Consider the following 18301-nt stretch of genomic DNA (forward strand, 5'->3'; position numbering starts at 1 on the left):
CTGGAATCGGCACACGTGACGGGGCGGAGCTACGTGATGATGCGTAGAAGGGGGCGGAGCCGGACCGACCAGAAGGGAGAAAACCCTTCTGCGCAAGCGCGTCTAATCGGGCGATTAGACGCTGAAATTAGACGGAGCCATGGAGAGGGGGACGCCAGCAATGGAGTGGCTAAGTGAATAACTTCTGTATGGCTCATATTTAATGCACGATGTATATTACAAAGTGCATTAATATGGCCATACAGAAGTGCATAACCCCACTTGCTTTCGCGAGACAACCCCTTTAATAATTATGAACACTATGAGAGTGCCAAAAGAGACTAGTAAGCCAAAGGCGAATATGCTAAAAACTGGTTGTCTCTGTGTAGAGAAATAAAGGTATTTAAATGTGTCTGAGATAAATAAAGAGAGTGGAGCAGCTTCAGTGAGTGTGGCCTCAGCGCCGCCTCTATGCTTTCTACTGACTCCTTCCCACAATATGACGATACAGCAGAGCTGAACATGAACTAGAGCCATATTGAGCTAAATGTGGTGGGGAGGTTGCCTGTGTGTGATGTGTGAGTTCATAATTATCTTAACTATATAATATAATATAATTATAATTACTATGTTATTGCTGCAAAAGAGAATTAGGCATAAATAATGTATATTTGTAATTTTTGCAAATTTGTGTGCAGATATCCATGTCTTATCTATATAAATTATATGGCATGTGTATGGTTGGACTGCTGAACATGGAGTGAGAGAGGCACACCCAAACAGTTAGACAGACCACAAGGGGTGGAGCTGTAAGGGGAGAGGGAAGATGAATAAGATTTCTGATGCAATAACTTTTGCCTCTCCTTAAGACAGACCAACATAGCTGAGAAGAAGTGTATCTGTGTTTATGGTATATTCAATATATTGGGTTTTACTTATTTGAATACTATTGAATTATGATGCTAACACAGTAATGAGACAATTGTGTACTTGACAAGACTGATAAATATGTTACAAGTAGAATCAAATTAATAACAAGAGTTTTTCAATGTGGGTAGATTTTTGCTGACAGAGATCTGCTCAGTCAACTTATATGGGGCAGTCATGCTTAGAGCAATACAAGCAACAATTGAGTATATCCCAAAGGACATTGAGGAAACTAGTCCCCTAACTAACCAATAGTTAACTACCATTTGTATTGTGCTTATGGTTACAGATTCTCAGGAAAATGTATCTCTCTACATGCAAGAAATTCCTGCAATGGTACCAAAGATATTGTGGACCAAAAACAAAATGGATGTCGAAGAACTAACTGTCACTCCAGTATACGTTAAGGTCAAAGCTGGTAGACAGCCACCCAACATTAGGCAATACTCTTTGAGCACTGCTCAGGAAGTCAGTATTCATGAGAAGGTCCAGGCCTACATTGAAAAGGGGATCATAAAACAATGTCATTCCCCTTAAAACACTCCATTGTTTTAAGTCAAGAAAAAGGTAGCCAAGGGCAACCTCAAACCTTTCTCATGGTCCATGATGTATGAGCAGTTGACACTGTTGGTGCCAAATTTTCATATGCTATTGTCACAGATACCAGCCAGCTCCACCTTCTTCACAGTGTTGGATCTAGCAAACAATTTCTTCAGTGTACCCTTACAAGAAGGCGCCCAGCTCTTATTCGTTTCCACGCATTGTGGTAAGCAATATTGCTGGTGTCTGTTGCTGCAGGGAGCAGCCAACTCTACAGGGCAGTGCTCTGAGGCCCTACAAACCTCACTGCTTCAATATGTTGATGATTTGCTCTTGTATTACAACATTATTGAACAGTGTTTAGAGGAGACTATCAGTCTGTTGCAATTCCTGCTGAGAATGACTGTAAAACATCAAAGTCTAAACTTCAGCTTGGCCAACCTACAGTTGTGTTCCTGGGCGATTACATTTCACAGGGCACTAGGCACATTACTACTGAGAAAATTCAGGCACTTCAGGCTATCCCACTCCCGAGAAACCCTCAGGAACTGTGCACTTTCGCGGGATTCATAAGATATTGCAGAGAATGGATACCATAAGGCCGCTCCTACACTCACTGTTTCTTACCGCGGTTAGCGCGGCAGCCCGAATGCCGCACTAACCACGATCCAACTCCACATTGATTTTAATGGGGGCTCACAGACCAGTGTTTGAACATGGCGATTTTCGAGCGCTGTATGCTCTATTTTCACCCATTTTAGTGCTTTTTAACGCACCTCATCACCCATCACAGTCATGGGGAGCATTAAACAATGCTGTCAAACATTGTAACATGCGTTTGAAAATGCCCACATGAAAAGATGGTTAAATGCTGCAGTTTTGCACGGTGTTTTCTGAACGCATGTGTGAGAGCAGCTTAAGTCTCCAGCCTTCTGCAACACCTCTATGACTGCCTGTCCCTCCCAAAATAGCACCCTCACATATCACAATTAGAAGATGTTTAGTTCTGAATCCAGCTTCATTACTTTCATTAAATTCAGGAAATTGAGGGAGAAATGTGGAAAATCAAATGCATATGCATGATTGTTTAGAGTTAATGGAAAATAAGACCAGGGATCTTGAAAATGTTGTTGGCTAATGCAGATTTTGAGTTTTTCATAGATGGCTCCAGGCATCAGCAAACCGCCAGTTGGTCACAATTGCAAACCAAACCCCTTAGAAAAAGGGGGTCTGCGGGCACCCACCATATGCTGTATTACCGCCTGGTCCCACAGGCCAGCTGTGGCTGGTGCTCAGGGAGGGGAGGACCATTACCCGGGGAGCCAGCAGCCAATTAAAGGCTGCAGACTCCCCCAGCACATGATCCTCCCTTCCAATCAGGGACTGCAGTTGTGATTGGTCACAACTGCAGTCTGTCAGTGCACTTCCGGATGTGTAATTGGTCCGGCTGGTGGTGCCTGATAATAAAAAGGAGAGCAGAGTCAGTGGACCATGCAGTGTAGCGAAGTATGTACCGCATGTAATCTTGTATATATGACTGGTATCAGTTATACCAGCTATACATATATAATTATATACAGGAGATATCCAGGTTATACCAGCATGCTGCATATCACTATAGACAGGGGGATGTACATCTTCCTGTATATAGTGATATCAGCCATGCTGGTATAACCTGTCCTGTATATAATTATATATGTACAGCTGATATAACTTATACCAGTTACATATACAAGATTACATGCGGTACATACTTATATATGGTACTACTGGTATAAGCTATACATCCTGTATGTAGTGATATCGACCAAGCTTGTATAACCAGGTATATAACTATACACAGGAGATGTATAACTTATACGAGCTGTACATATCTATACAAAAGATACCTAGGTTATACCAGCATGGTCCATACCACTATATACAGGGAGATGTATAAGTTATACCAGCTGTATATATATAATTATATACTGGAGATAACCTGAGCATATCCTGTATATAAATGTGCTCTTTACAAACAATTAAAAAATGCATGAAAAATCTTCATGCTGTTTTAAAAATACACATATTGTTTAAATACACATGCAGTTTTTAACCCCTTAACGACACAGGACGTAAGATTACATCGTGCACGTTCGGGGTGTGTATGGAATGAGATCGCGGGGTTGTTTCTTACAGCCGACACGCAGCAGCAACAGCTCTGATAAGCTATGCGTATCATCAGAGCTGTTAACCCTTTAGATGCCGCCATCAGTTCTGACAGCGCCATTTAAATCACATGTCCGATGTTCCAGGGTTCCGCACAGCCCTGTCGCGATGAGATCGCAGGGAGTCGTGCAGGTGTCATGGCAGCCAAGGCCTTATGAAAGGCCCCATGGCTGTTATGGCAGAATGCCCATCAAGCTGTGCCTATGGCATGGCTTGATGGAATTCCTGTCAGATCGTAGTATGATGTAATGCTATGGCATCCAAGCTCTTGTTTCCTCTGGGGACTAAAAAAAAAAGTTAAAATTAAGTTTAAAAAAGTTTTACTAATTATAAAAAAAGGCAATAAAAGTAAAAAATATTTATATTCATATTTATAAAAAAAGAATCTAAATAATAAAACATAAATACATATTTGGTATCACTGTGTCCGTAAAAGTCTGATTTATCAAGGTAACGCATTAATTACCCCCTACAGTGAACGTCGTTAGAAAAAAATAAAGAACATCAGAATTGAGGTTTTTTGGTCTTCCTGTCTCTAAGAAAAAATGTAATAAAAATCAATCAAAAAGTTGTATTTACTCCAGAATGGTACCAATGGAAACTACAGGACGTTCCAGACAAAATGAGTTGTCACACAACTATGTCAACGAAAAAAGAAAAAAATTATAGCTATCAGAAGAAGGCAGCAGAAAATAATAAAAAAAACAATGAAATATATTTGAAAAAAAATAAAAGTAGTACAGCAAAAAAAAAAAATGAATTTAGTATTGTAGGAGTCATATTGACCCACAGAATAGAGTTATCAGGTCATTTTTGTTGAAGTGTATTCGCCATAAAAATAAGACACACTCAAAGATGGAGGAATTTATATTTTTTCCATTTCATCCCACTAAGAATTTTTTAAAAGTTTTTCAGTACATTATATGGTACATTATATAGTAAAAATACAACTTGTCCCACAAAAAACAAGCACTCAGGCAGTTATGTTGATGAATAAGTAAAAGAGTTATGATTTTTTAAAAGGAGGGAGGAAAAACGAAAATGGAAAAAAAAGGACACGGTCCTAAAGGGGTTAGTAGTGTATACAATTTCTTAAAAACACATTTGTCTTTTGAATACTGCATGCAGTTTTTTAATGTGTTTTTTTTTAATTGTGGTTTAAAATGCAACAAAAAAACATGAACACAGCCTAAGGGCTTATTCAGATGGGTGTATATCGGTCAGCTTTCCATGCCCGGCCGATATACACTGCCCCTTCTCTGCAAGGGGAGGAGGTGGGACGGGCCGGGAGCAAGTGAACTGAGCTCCCGCCCCATCTCCGCCCTCTCATGACTGTTTGCAATGGCAGGTGCGGGAGGAGGTGGAGCTAAGTTCCGCCCATCTCTCGCCCCCTCTCGTTGCAAACAGTGTCGAGGGGTGGAGAGAGGGTGGGAGCTCAGTGCACTAGTTCCTGTCCCGTCTCTTCCTCTTGCAGAGAGGGGCAGCGTATATCGGCCAGGCGTGAAAACCCGACTGATATACACCCATCTGAATAAGCCCTAAGGATTTACAAACAAATTTTCATGTAGTCGAAGAAATGAGTCATGTTTGGAAAGCTTATGCCAACGGGGGCTAGATCATGTATGTAAATTTGTTTTACAGCTGTACACTACCCGTTCCAGCGATTGCAGATTTACTACATACAGCTACCTAAGGTAGGTGTTTGAGAGTTTGTGTTGGTTTGCATAGAACTATTCTCAGGTTAGCTGGATGTGTGACTTTTAAAAAAGAAAATGCCAACTCCAAAACCACAGCATATAAAATGTTAAATGAAGTGATCTGTAAATATGGTGTACCAGAGGTTACAGAAAGTGATAGAGGTACACATTCCACCAGTACGATACTTCAGGAGATCCTACAGGAGTTGGGGATTACTGAGTTGTTCCATACTCCATACCACCTCCAGCAAGTGGCAAGGTAGAAAGACTGAATGGCACTTTGAAATTAAATATACCGAAAACAATAGAAGAGATGGGAAAACCATGACCAGAATGTCTTCCCTTAGCACTTGACTCAGGAGTAACCATACCCAGCAAAAACACCAAACTGTTTCTATATGAAGTTATGTTTCACAGGGTCCCTGTAACAGGCCTATATTTCCCCTAACACAAGCAGGCCCAGCATGAGGACCTAACCTTCCATATGAAGGCCTTACATCAGGAGTTAACTGTCACTTATAAACGTGTATTTTCCTAGATTGTAGATCCCTACTCAAAAGAGGGGCTGCATAATTTGCTTCCAGGAGACTGGGCTGTTCTCAAAAGACATGTCAGAAAAAGTTTGGCAATGAGACTTGATGGTCCATACCAGCTGCAGATGACAACTGCCACTTCTGTCAAATTGGAAGGAAAAGACACCTACATACATGCCAGAGCTGGGGAATGCTTGGAAGGCTGTTTCTACAGTCATGGACAATCCTCAGGATAAAAGGGACTCAATGACATGTTTAAAAATGATTGGGTTAATAAGTTTGTGAAACACCATAAAGTTATTGTTGATGGTTTCCAGATGGCTCAAAAACTCAGGAGCTGTTGTATATGTACACATAGCCCTATAGCCTCAAAGACCATGCCATATGTGCCCATACCTCTAAATCAAGGGAACTTTATCAATTAGTTAAGGATGAACCAGCACCTGGTAGGAGCTGAAATAAGGCATATACTTTGCAGGTCGGTGAATGGTTACAGAACCCCTGGTTACTTAATGCTCAACCGCTCACTTCCAAACCAAAGGGCTGGCATAGTAACATCTCCTTTATTTTAACTCCTATTCAGATGTCCTATTGCGCATCAATAAATAACTATTCATGTGTAGTCATTGGGGGAAAATGGCATCACACCAAGGCTCATAATGGAAGAACAGACATGTGATGACCTTCTCTCTTTGCTGGATAACACCACCTTGCTTGAAAGAGATAATGCCACTGATTGGAGGGAAAACATAAACTTTACCATGTTTGCATATTGGGTGACAAGAATTCTTAATAATTCTGCAGTTGCCTTACCCACTAGTACTCATATAGTGTGTGGACAGGCAGCATACAAATGGCTTCACATGCTGCAGATTATACAAGCAACACGCAAATTAAAGCTGGTATACAAGTAATTGTGGAAGTGAAAGAAAATAGCTAAAAGAACATGAAGCGACACAAGACTCCTAGTAAAGCCATACCTTCTCCAGGATCATGGGAATCATACAAGCCATATTTCAGATATTACTATTGTGCCTTGCTACTTATTTACTGTTCAGAATAGCTATATGCTACCTCTCAATATTCCTTAAGCTTTGTAGAAAAAGAACTAAGGCAGTAACCAGTGTGGTACACCTTAGACAACAGCCTAATGATGATGTGTATCCAATGCATATACACTTACTGCCACCTACAAGTGAACATTTTCCTCAATTCTAATGGGGATTGGGGTGAAGAAAGTTCTCTGGGGAATAGGCCCATTAGGTGAACAGGTTCCCAAGACCCCCTCTTTCACTCGAGCTGAAAGGGATATACCTGTTAGGTAAAAATATTATTCAAAAGACGGAAAATGTGTAAATATTAAATTATTCATGTGCGTAATATCTGCCATGTGCATAGTAAGACGTATGTGTACAAAATACACTTATTGTAGTATTACTAACAAGGTCCCAGATGCTGAGCATGTAGTTTTGTCATAATCAAGAAGAAGTATCACACATGCTGTTGACTGTGGGGGAATCCACAGTATATAACGTCTTGCATTGTAACAATAAAAGAAAAGAGCTTGGCAACATCATTTGAGTGTTTTGTATCATTTAACTCTTCTCTGATGTATCGAAAAATAATTAGGCATTCCTGATTAATAAGGGTATGTTACCCCTTGAGTAGCACCTATATTAAGTGATGCCTTTAACAGTTCCATATCCATTATTTTAATTAAACAGCAATTTTGACAAGCAGTTACTGATAGAATGCCCACGCAAATGTACCAGGCACAGTATAGCTCATACAAATGTGCCCACCCCAGTCCCTCATCCTAACACTGTTAGGTCTTCCATGTTTCTGTGTTACTCTCTACAACTGTAATAGAAAATTTCATTTGAGAAATCGAAGTTTTAAAATCAGAACTGCATACAGTAGAGCCCAACAAAATGAGAGAGGGAGGAAAGGGGTCATACAGTATGCAGCGAATGCAAGGAGTTTAAAGATTTCTGCTGAACTGCTTTTATAGCTTTTACAATTAAAGGCTCATTTACATGCAAAGATAATCTTTCAAATGACTGAACAATTGAAAAATGTTACGATCTATTTGCATAAAGTGTTAATGTCCAGTAATTGCCATTAACACATTATGATCTTCATTTGCATGTAAATGAGCCTGCAGAAGCTGTTTGCAGAGCCCAGGGTGTGATTAGTCACACGCCCAGCTGTGTGAGCAGCTGCATTGTTCTCATGGGGGCTTTCTGATGTGAAACATACTAGAACACATACCTATGAATCTATGACAGATACATATCACATTTTTAGGTCAGGAACACTAACTCGTACGTTAAAAATTAATAACTGAAGCCATTGATTTTTAACAAAACGTTGCATTACTCCTACAAGCAGACTCAATGAAATAAGCTGCATAACAGAACACAATGGAAAAACTAATGAAATCCTCCCCCCAAAATGTTGCTACTCTGCAGATATTAGACAATTTTAGATATTCATTAAGAAAATAAGACAAAATAAATGATTTCAAAGCAGATAAGTTGACAAAATGGGTAAAAGAGATTTTATCTACCAGTCATGATATTCTAGACTTCAGACTTGAAAAAAATGATATGCTGTCATAAGGAAAAAACAGGCTGATAACAGTATAAGGAAATGAAAAGCAGATATGGAGCTTAAATGCTAAATACAACAAGACAAACAAGTTCCAAAATCAGAAAGCTTCTTATTTCTATCATTACCTGGGATTTCATCTATCTTTGTTTTTATTTTGGCAATGACAGAGAATGGTATTGATCTCTGACAACCTTACTCTGAATCCTAGCTGGAGAAAAAGTGCTCTCTGAGGAAGGACCTTTACCATTATCAATCACTGCAGCACCCCAGAAGGAGGTGAAGTCAATACTATAAATTTCATGCAATTGACTGTGTAGCTTAGTAGTAAGTTATTCTTGTCAGACCTTAAATCTCAGGTTTGAATTGACTCAAGTTTGAAAGCACAATCTGAACTAAATACACAACCGCTTTTATAAACAGGCTCACAGTATCTGGGAATACAAGATATAGAAGGCTCTTCTAACAAAATAATGGTTCTGTAGAGGAAAAAAATACTGCTGATCAAGCCTGTGAACTCCGCCAGCATGGGGACAGCTAAAGGATCCCTTCAGTTTGGGGACCCAATAGAAAAGCAAACTACAATAGATGTAAGTTTCCAGTACTCCTGGGGAAAGATAAAAGGGTCTCTTCTATCGACCCCAGAGGTGCCGAATGCTAAATAACCTTTTCCGTGTCCTGAAAATTGGGCACAAATGTTAGCTCGATCATTGGGCAAAGTAAAAGTGACAACAATCAGCCAACAAACAAGGAAACACTTGTTTGCCACCTATTCAGCTCATTTATGTTAGCATAAAATGCTTGCTGGTCGGCTGCACATCCCCATCCAGTGAACAGGGAGATATGCAGCCAATGAATGAGGTCTGTATGGGGATAACTGATTGTGTTTATGATCGTTCATTCTCAAACAGCGGATCAGTTGCCATTATGAACAATATGAATGAATGGAGATTGACAGCCCCTTTAATGAGACAATCCTTTTAAAAGAGTCAATATATGAATCATACACCAGAGGAAAAAGTGCACACTTCCACTGTTTAAAACCAAAAAATGGGTGTGCTTGTGTGTATGTGTGTCAACAACATGAAGTTAGGAAAACACTCTAGCTTTTTCCCTGTTGTGTGAGGACCTCTTGACCTTTTAAAAGTCAGGTTGGGACTATAAATCAAGCATTATACAAAAGCTATTATTCCTGAATTATCTCTGCATAGCTGAAAAGGTTAGAGAACAAGTAGCATATTTAACTCTGGGCATTCCATTTATGTGCGTGTCTTCCTAGAAAGAAATGTCACTGGTTTTGTCTGCACATACAGATCCATTGCAGGACAGCAAGTTTGCACTTTCATTTTTCCAGATTCAGGCTCAAGTAGTGTAAGGTTAGATGTTGCGTCGAAACACTTGATATTCTTCTCTTTTTCTAGTCATATCTCCATGAATATGCTACTCTGAAAACAGTCAATTAATTGTGCCCCTTCAGGTTTTTGGACATTTACTGTACCTTAGTTCATTAAATTGTGCAATCACTTTAGATTAATGTCAAGAGATCCCGACAATATCAGCAGGATGCACTGATGATCTAATATATATTAATGTCTCCTAATATTCCCTCCAATGACAGATTATAAGAGAAAAAGGATCAGGCATTTCAGCATTACATTCCTAGATGTATGGCTTTATTTAAATGGATACATTGTTCACTAATGTGCATTGTTTTCCAGTTTTCTGCACATATGTTTTTTTAACTCTGTGGCTGGTCATAGTTTTCTGGTATACAAAGGAGATGTCCATGCCTTTTCATGGACAGCACCTAGGGGGTGAGGGAGGAGACTTATAAGGCCATTCATGCTTCTCTCAGTAATATGCAAATAAGGGAGATGGAACAATACCTCTGCAGCACCACCTATTAGAAGGCAACATTCCTGCAAGGCAATGTTAGACTCTTTATACAAGCCTTGTAACAATGACTGGGAATTAAAAGCCAAGCCAGAATCCATACACAAACAGCTGTTTTGGGGTATTGGCCCCTCATCAGTGTGCAGTAGGTTTCTGGCTTGGCTAGCGAGAGGCCTGTGACGTGTGTCAGGAACGCTATCTTTTCTCCTAATGCAGAACACCTAGAAGGTGAGTGCGTCAAAAGCAGCCATTAAAAAGAAAAGGTCAGTCCTTGGTGCTCATTAGCTTAACTTATAGAGTACTCAGGCCACTGACATAAATGTTACAAAATTGTGAACGGGCTGTTCTTTTGCCGAAAATTGCTAAAATGAACACCTATGACTGCTGAAATCCTAAGCTGTAAGGGCAATTTCTAGTCCTGCAAAATCTTCAGACATTGCCTACAATCAATGATCTATTTCTAAAACTTAATTCTGGTTCATGGCTGACTTATGATTGTGCTTGTAATCGCAGAAAGTAGCACAGTGTTCCAGATTTGAGCTATTATTCCTGAATTATCTCTGCATTTCTGAAAAGGTTAGATAACATGAACCAGATTTAACTCTGAGTGATCCATTTATGTACATTATTCTTAGAAAGAAATGTCACTGCTGTTTACTGCAAATACTGATTCATTGCCAGGCAGGAAGCTTCCACTTTTATACTGCTAGTATTCATGTTCAGTAGTCAATTTCCAATGGCATGAAATGGTCATTAGATTTCCCCTACAATGGCTGCTGCAGGAGAAATGTAGTGTAACATATTACAGAATCACTCTTTATTATTGGCTGTCCCCTCCAGTTAATAGAAGGTGGTCCAGAATAGTGTCTTCATCCCTTAAAGGGTACCTGTCGCTGCCTCGGCAAGGAAACCTGACAAATATCTAATCTAATGCCATTCATGAGCAATTTTATGGATACATGAGATAGACTAGCGATATGCTTATACCTAGTATCCCGACCTGGCCCACTCACACCTTTACCGGGCAACCCACACTTGATTGCATTGTTTGGTGGTTCCCCACTGCTCTCCAGAGTGTGGGATTTGGTTTTGGAGTCGGGTATGAGATTGCTATGTGAGCTGCTGGGTGACCACACACCCACACACTGGCCAGGGTGTGATTTCAGTACTTATAGATACGTACACTACCGTTCAAAAGTTTGAGGTCACCCAAACAATTTTGTGTTTTCCATGAAAAGTCACACTTATTCACCACCATGCGTTGTGAAATGAATAGAAAATAGAGTCAAGACATTGACAAGGTTAGAAATAATGATTTGTATTTGAAATAACATTGTTTTTACATCAAACTTTGCTTTCGTCAAAGAATCCTCCTTTTGCAGCAATTACAGCATTGCACACCTTTGACATTCTAGCTGTTAATTTGTTGAGGTAAGCTTGAGAAATTGCACCCCACGCTTCTAGAAGCATCTCCCACAAGTTGGATTGGTTGGATGGGCACTTCTGGCGTACCATACGGTCAAGCTGCTCCCACAACAGCTCAATGGGGTTCAGATCTGGTGACTGCGCTGGCCACTCCATTACCGATAGAATACCAGCTGCCTGCTTCTGCTGTAAATAGTTCTTGCACAATTTGGAGGTGTGTTTAGGGTCATTGTCCTGTTGTAGGATGAAATTGGTTCCAATCAAGCGCTGTCCACTGGGTATGGCATGGCGTTGCAAAATGGAGTGATAGCCTTCCTTATTCAGAATCCCTTTTACCCTGTACAAATCTCCAACCTTACCAGCACCAAAGCAACCCCAGACCATCACATTACCTCCACCATGCTTAACAGATGGCGTCAGGCATTCTTCCAGCATCTTTTCATTTGTTCTGCGTCTCACAAACGTTCTTCTTTGTGATCCAAACACCTCAAACTTGGATTCATCCGTCCACAACACTTTTTTCCAGTCTTCCTCTGTCCAATGTCTGTGTTCTTTTGCCCACCTTAATCTTTTTCTTTTATTGGCCAGTCTCAGATATGGCTTTTTCTTTGCCACTCTGCCCTGAAGCCCAAAATCCCGCAGCCGCCTCTTCACTGTAGATGTTGACACTGGTGTTTTGCGGGTACTATTTAACCCCTTGAGTGGCACGCCCGGAAAAGTTCCGTGACGAGCTCCACTGCTCATAGCAACATAGCCCGGAAGATTTCCGGGCTATGTATCACTATGGGAGCTGCAGAGCACAATGCCACAAGCTGTGACAGTGTGCTCTGCCTGCACAGACCCACAGAGAACAAAGCAAGGGCTTTGAAAAACCAGCAGAAGATATTGCCGACATGTCGGCAATGTCCTGCTTTGTTTACAGGTTGCCATAGAGACCATCGGCTTGTCAGAAGCAAGCCGATGGTCTCTGTGGCAGGGAGAGCTGGTTGTTAGCTGTCAGAGGACAGCTAGGTACCTGCTCTTACAGCAGAGATCAGAGAAAACCTCCGATCTCTGCTGTGTTAACCCTTTACATGCTGCAGTCTATGTGACTGCAGCATGTAAAGGGCTGTCACTGCAGCATGTAAAGGGCTGTCACCATCGGACCCCTGGAATGTGATCAGGGGTCCTGATGGGCCACTGTGGAAGTCCCCTAAAGGGACAAAAAAAAATAAAAAATTTTTAAAAAATTAAAAAAAAAAAGTAAAAAAATTATTAAAAAAATAAAAAAAACACTTGTCTCCCTTTACTTTGTAAAAAATCAAAAATACAATCACACATGTGGTATCCATGTGCGTCGTAATGACCCAGAGAAGGAAGTTAATACATTATTTAACCCCTTAATGACATGGCCCCTTTTTTCTTTTTTCCCCATTTCTTTTTTTCCTCCCCCCTGTTTAAAAAATCACAACTTGTCCCGCAAAATACAAGCCCTTATATGGCCATGTCAATGGAAAAATGAAAAAGTTATGGCTCTTGAGACGCAACTGCAAAACTAGTTGAAATTCAATGATTAGACCATTTTAAAAAACCTGCCCTGGTGGGCACGACAGGGTGGTAGGAAACCTGCCACTCAAGGGGTTAATGAAGATGCCAGTTGGGTACCTGTGAGGCGTCTGTTTCTCAAACTAGAGACTCTAATGTGCTTATCTTCTTGCTTAGTTGTGCAACGCGGCCTCCCACTTCTTTTTCTACTCTGGTTAGAGCCTGTTTGTGCTGTCCTCTGAAGGGAGTAGTACACACCGTTGTAGGAAATCTTCAATTTCTTAGCAATTTCTCACATGGAATAGCCTTCATTTCTAAGAACAAGAATAGACTGTCGAGTTTCAGATGAAAGTTCTCTTTTTCTGGCCATTTTGAGCGTTTAATTGACCCCACAAATGTGATGCTCCAGAAACTCAATCTGCTCACAGGAAGGTCAGTTTTGTAGCTTCTGTAACGAGCTAGACTGTTTTCAGATGTGTGAACATGATTGCACAAGGGTTTTCTAATCATCAATTAGCCTTCTGAGCCAATGAGCAAACACATTGTACCATTAGAACACTGGAGTGATAGTTGCTGGAAATGGGCCTCTATACACCTTTGTAGATATTGCACAAAAAAACAGACATTTGCAGCTAGAATAGTCATTTACCACATTAGCAATGTATAGAGTGCATTTGTTTAAAGTTAGGACTAGTTTAAAGTTATCTTCATTGAAAAGTACAGTACTTTTCCTTAAAAAATAAGGACATTTCAATGTGACCCCAAACTTTTGAACGGTAGTGTACATACATGTCATCCACCCCACTGACAAAGGAGATCTCTTAGGTATACCATATATTGCTGATGGAGGAGATAAGGAAAGACCCATTGGTATTTAAGCAGGATTGGGTAAAAAAATTAGGTAGAAATCTCACAGCACAATGGGCCAAAATGTTTGTCCTGACACACAAAACTTCTAGGTCCAGCAAGTTCCAAAACGCAGCTATAAACATTTAACCCAGTGGTACAGAACACCATTGTGATTGGCCAAAATGTTCCCCCAGTCCTCAAACATATGTTGGAGATGCTCCTCAGGTAAAGGCTCCTTCTTACATAATGATAATAATAAACTTTTGTTATATAGCGCAAACATATTGCAATGCTAACAAAACAGGGAGAACAAAAAACAAAACCACAGTAAGGCCCAATATGCACAGGCAAATTTGATTTGCGGCACTCGCGCAGAAGATCTGCAACTCAAACCACCCATGAGAAGCATGGCCGTCCGCAAATGGATTAAAGCATGCAGATTTGTTTTGCGGATCTTTTGGTCCAGAAAGCAAATTGCAGCATGCTCCAGTTTTGTGCGGTTCCCGCATGGACGGCTTCCATTGAAGTCAATGGAAGTTGTCGGATCTGCGAGACACCCGCAGCTGAAACTGCGGACGTGCCGCAGATCCCGCAGGAAAGCAGGAGATTTAAAAAAAAAAAAAAACTATACTGCACATGTCCAATGGCGAGCCGTGAGGACCATGCACAATACAGAAAACCTGGAAGTGGAGAGGTCCGCACAGAATCCGACCCACCCATGGACATTTGGCCTTACATCAGTAATCAATTGATGGAGACAGTAGAAATGAGGGGTCTGCTCCAACGAGCTTACATACTACAAATAATGGGGTGATACAGAAGGTAAAGGGACTGGAGATGTGCATGGTAAGGCGAGGTGGAGTGCGTGGGTTGCTATACACACAGACAATGGTTAAATTGAGCCGTGGGGTGGCGGAATCGGTATGACTGCAGGGGGCGGTTGGTTACGACTAGCAGGGACTGCAGTCAGCAGGACAGGGAGCATGTTATCAGACGAGTAAAGAGGGGTTTTGTTTGGGAGATATGGTATGCCTCCCTGAAGAGGTGCATTTTTAGAGCACGCCTGAAGTTTTGTGTGTTGGGGATTGCCCGGATAGTTTGGGGTAGCGCATTCCAGAGGACTGGTGCTGCTCTGGAGAAGTCTTGGAGGTGGGAATGAGAGGTTCGAGTTAAAGAGGCACTTAATCTGATTTCATTAGCGGAGCGGATGGCACAGGCTGGGTGGTGGATTGAGATAGGGGATGCAATTTATGATGGCGCGGTGTTATGGAGGGCTTTGTAGATGAAGGTATTGAGTTTGAATTTAATTCTGTATCTGACGGGCAGCCAGTGCAATGACTGGCACAGGGCAGAGACGTCTGAGTAGTGGTTGGGCAGGAAAAAGAGCCTGGCTGCCGCATTCAGGATGGATTGGCAAGGGAAGAGTCTTGTGCGGGGACGGCCAATCAGCAGTGAGATGTAATAATAGAGCCAAGAGTTGATGAGGACAACAGTGAGAGTTTTTAGCGTGTTTAGCATGAGAAAAGGGTGGGTTCTTGCAATGTTCTTGAGGTGCAGCTGACATGTTCATGCCAGAGATTGGATGTAGGGAGTAAAAGAAAGATTGGAGTTAAATATAACCCCAAGACAGCGGGCGTGATGTCTGGGTGTTATGGTGGTGCCACACACTGAGATGGAGATGTGAGGATGAGGTCGGTTAGCAGAGGGTGGAAACACAAATAGATCAGTTTTTGAGAAGTTCAGTTTAAGGCCTGTTTCACATGGGCATCAAATTGCGACAATGCTACAAATCGCATGTATGTGAAGCCAATGCTTTCCTATGGGTTCCTTCACATTTGCAATGTTTTGTAGCATGCAACATTGCGAGTCAAAAACCTTGTGGGTTTCGCGATATGCCTGCAACTTACGATGTTTTCCCACAGAGCCTTCCTCTCTGTTCCATCGTATCACACGAAAACGTGTTTTTCGTGCTGTGCGATGCAACTTTGACAGTAGGAAAAGCTACTGTCAAAGCCCTAAACTAAGCCCTAGCTTCAGAAAAAAACACATACATCACCTAAAAAGCGCTGTCAGCTCCAGCCACCGGAGGCATCTACCCGGTCACCGGCAGTTGTCTTCAGGCATGTGTTCTGGCTGGGAAAAAGGAGGCAGTGCTTCCTGGAGACAGGGATTTTCCAATCCCGGCCAATAGACATGCCTGAAGACCATTGCCGGGTACTGGGGAGAAGATGCAGAAGAGCCGGACAGCACTTCTTAGGCGATTAATATTTTTGGTTTGTTTTTTTTCTGCAGCTAGGGCTTATTTTCGGAGTAGGGCTTACATATCGAGAACCCCCCCCTTCCTAAAAATCCTTGCACAACCTTGTAGCACCACTTGCGACTTTGCAGTGTCACAAAATCGCAGTATCGCCGTGAGAAAACGCAGTGATATTGCACAGACGACCAATGCAATATTGCTGTGATTTTCTCACCGCGATATCGCGTTGCCCATGTGAAACAGGCCTCGGGTAGAGAAAAGACGTAGTGTTAGAGGCAGTGGAAAGCCAAATCTCCTGATGGCTCGTCCAATAGGGGCTGTGTAGATGGAGAAGAGGAGAGGGCTGAGGACCAAGCCCTGGGGGACCCCAACAGCAAGGGGAAGAGGAGAGGAGGTACAGCCTACCAAGGATGAGCGGTTAGACAGATAGGAGGAAAACCAGGAAAGAACAGTGTTCTTTAGGCCAAATGGAGCGAAGCATACTGAGGAAGAATTTGTGGTCAACATTGTCAAATGCTGCAGAGAGGTCGAGGAGGACCAGTAGGCAGTAGGCGTCCCTTGATTTAGCTGTCAGGAGGTCTTCAATACTTTTGTAAGGGCGGTTAATGTCGAGTGTAGAGGGCGGAAGCCGGACTGTAGGGAGTCAAGAAGAGAGTTTTCTGAGAGATCGTAAACCAGGCGATCTAATAGTTTGGAGATGAAGGGGTGATTCGAAATTGGCCCTCCTTACATTGCTTCCCAGCAAAGACAAAAAAAAGCCCACTCAGGTTCTTTCTTCTAGCCATTCGTCAGCTTACATGCTACGAAAATCAACATAATTCCCCACACGACTGCTATGGCTAGAATTAGATAATATAATGCATATGGAAGAGTTCGGCGCTGATGACGACAACAAATATCCCAGTTTCTATAACACTTGGGCAGCTTGGATAGTATTCCACTCTTCACCTTGCTTAAACGCTTGGTTGGCATCTGGTGTCGCAACCCCATAACCACAAAATCCACTTTATTCTTCACTAAATAAAATGATCATTATGAGTGGAATAGGGCCTATATACTGTAGGGCATACCTCTTTTCCGTTTACAGAGTTAAGGTCTGGGTGCATCTGGTGAGAGAGCAGACCTAGTTTTTCTATTACTGTTTATGTAGACGAAAACAGAAAGCCTAATTAGTTTGAGTTAGGAAAAAGGAAATGTATCATTCAGCTGTAAAGCATATTTTGAATGTAAACACTCATTGTATTCAATAATAAAATACTTTTGAACCACATAGGGAAACTGTTATCACATTTGAGCCCATAAACTTCATTATGGGGCTCAAAGTTGAGGTAAGGGTGAGTCCGGGGAGCTGTGTTTTATACTTACTTGGTGCCCAGTTCCAGTAATGTATTCCTATAGGGTGTGCATGCGCAGAAAGAATCAAGCTGCTGCCATGCGCCAACTTTGCAGGGATATAGTGCTGGGGCGGGGTGTCAGGTGAGTATGAAATACAGCTTTCCTAACTTCTGGATCTCCTACATTTAAAATGTAGTTTTTTGGGCTCAAAGGTGATGACAAGTTCCTTTTAACATGTCCATATGCCTAAATAAGGCATGTGAAAAGGGGTTGTCTTTATGAGACAATATCTTCAAAGAGACCCTTCAGGCCTGAAGATGGCTTCACCACTTCTCAGATTACCTAATGCACACTGTGTATTAGTAGGCTTCGGTAGTCTACAACATTATATGCTGCTCTAACTGGCCAACACTGCTCACATGGGCGGCATTGGACAATCAAAGAAAGCGTAGTGTCCTACACTACTAATGCAGACTAATACACAGTGTGCATCAGGTAGTCAGAGAGGTGGTGCGGCCATCTTT

At 41.6% G+C, this 18301-nt stretch overlaps 1 protein-coding gene across 2 annotated transcripts in view; it reads right to left on the minus strand.

Moving 5' to 3' along the window:
- The window catches only part of NALCN (sodium leak channel, non-selective), a 421791-nt gene that overhangs the window by 71711 nt on the left and 331779 nt on the right, over positions 1–18301 (minus strand). The window lies entirely within an intron of this gene.

This window comes from Eleutherodactylus coqui, chromosome 1 (assembly GCF_035609145.1).
Source record: "Eleutherodactylus coqui strain aEleCoq1 chromosome 1, aEleCoq1.hap1, whole genome shotgun sequence".
NCBI classification, from domain to species: Eukaryota; Metazoa; Chordata; class Amphibia; order Anura; family Eleutherodactylidae; genus Eleutherodactylus; species Eleutherodactylus coqui.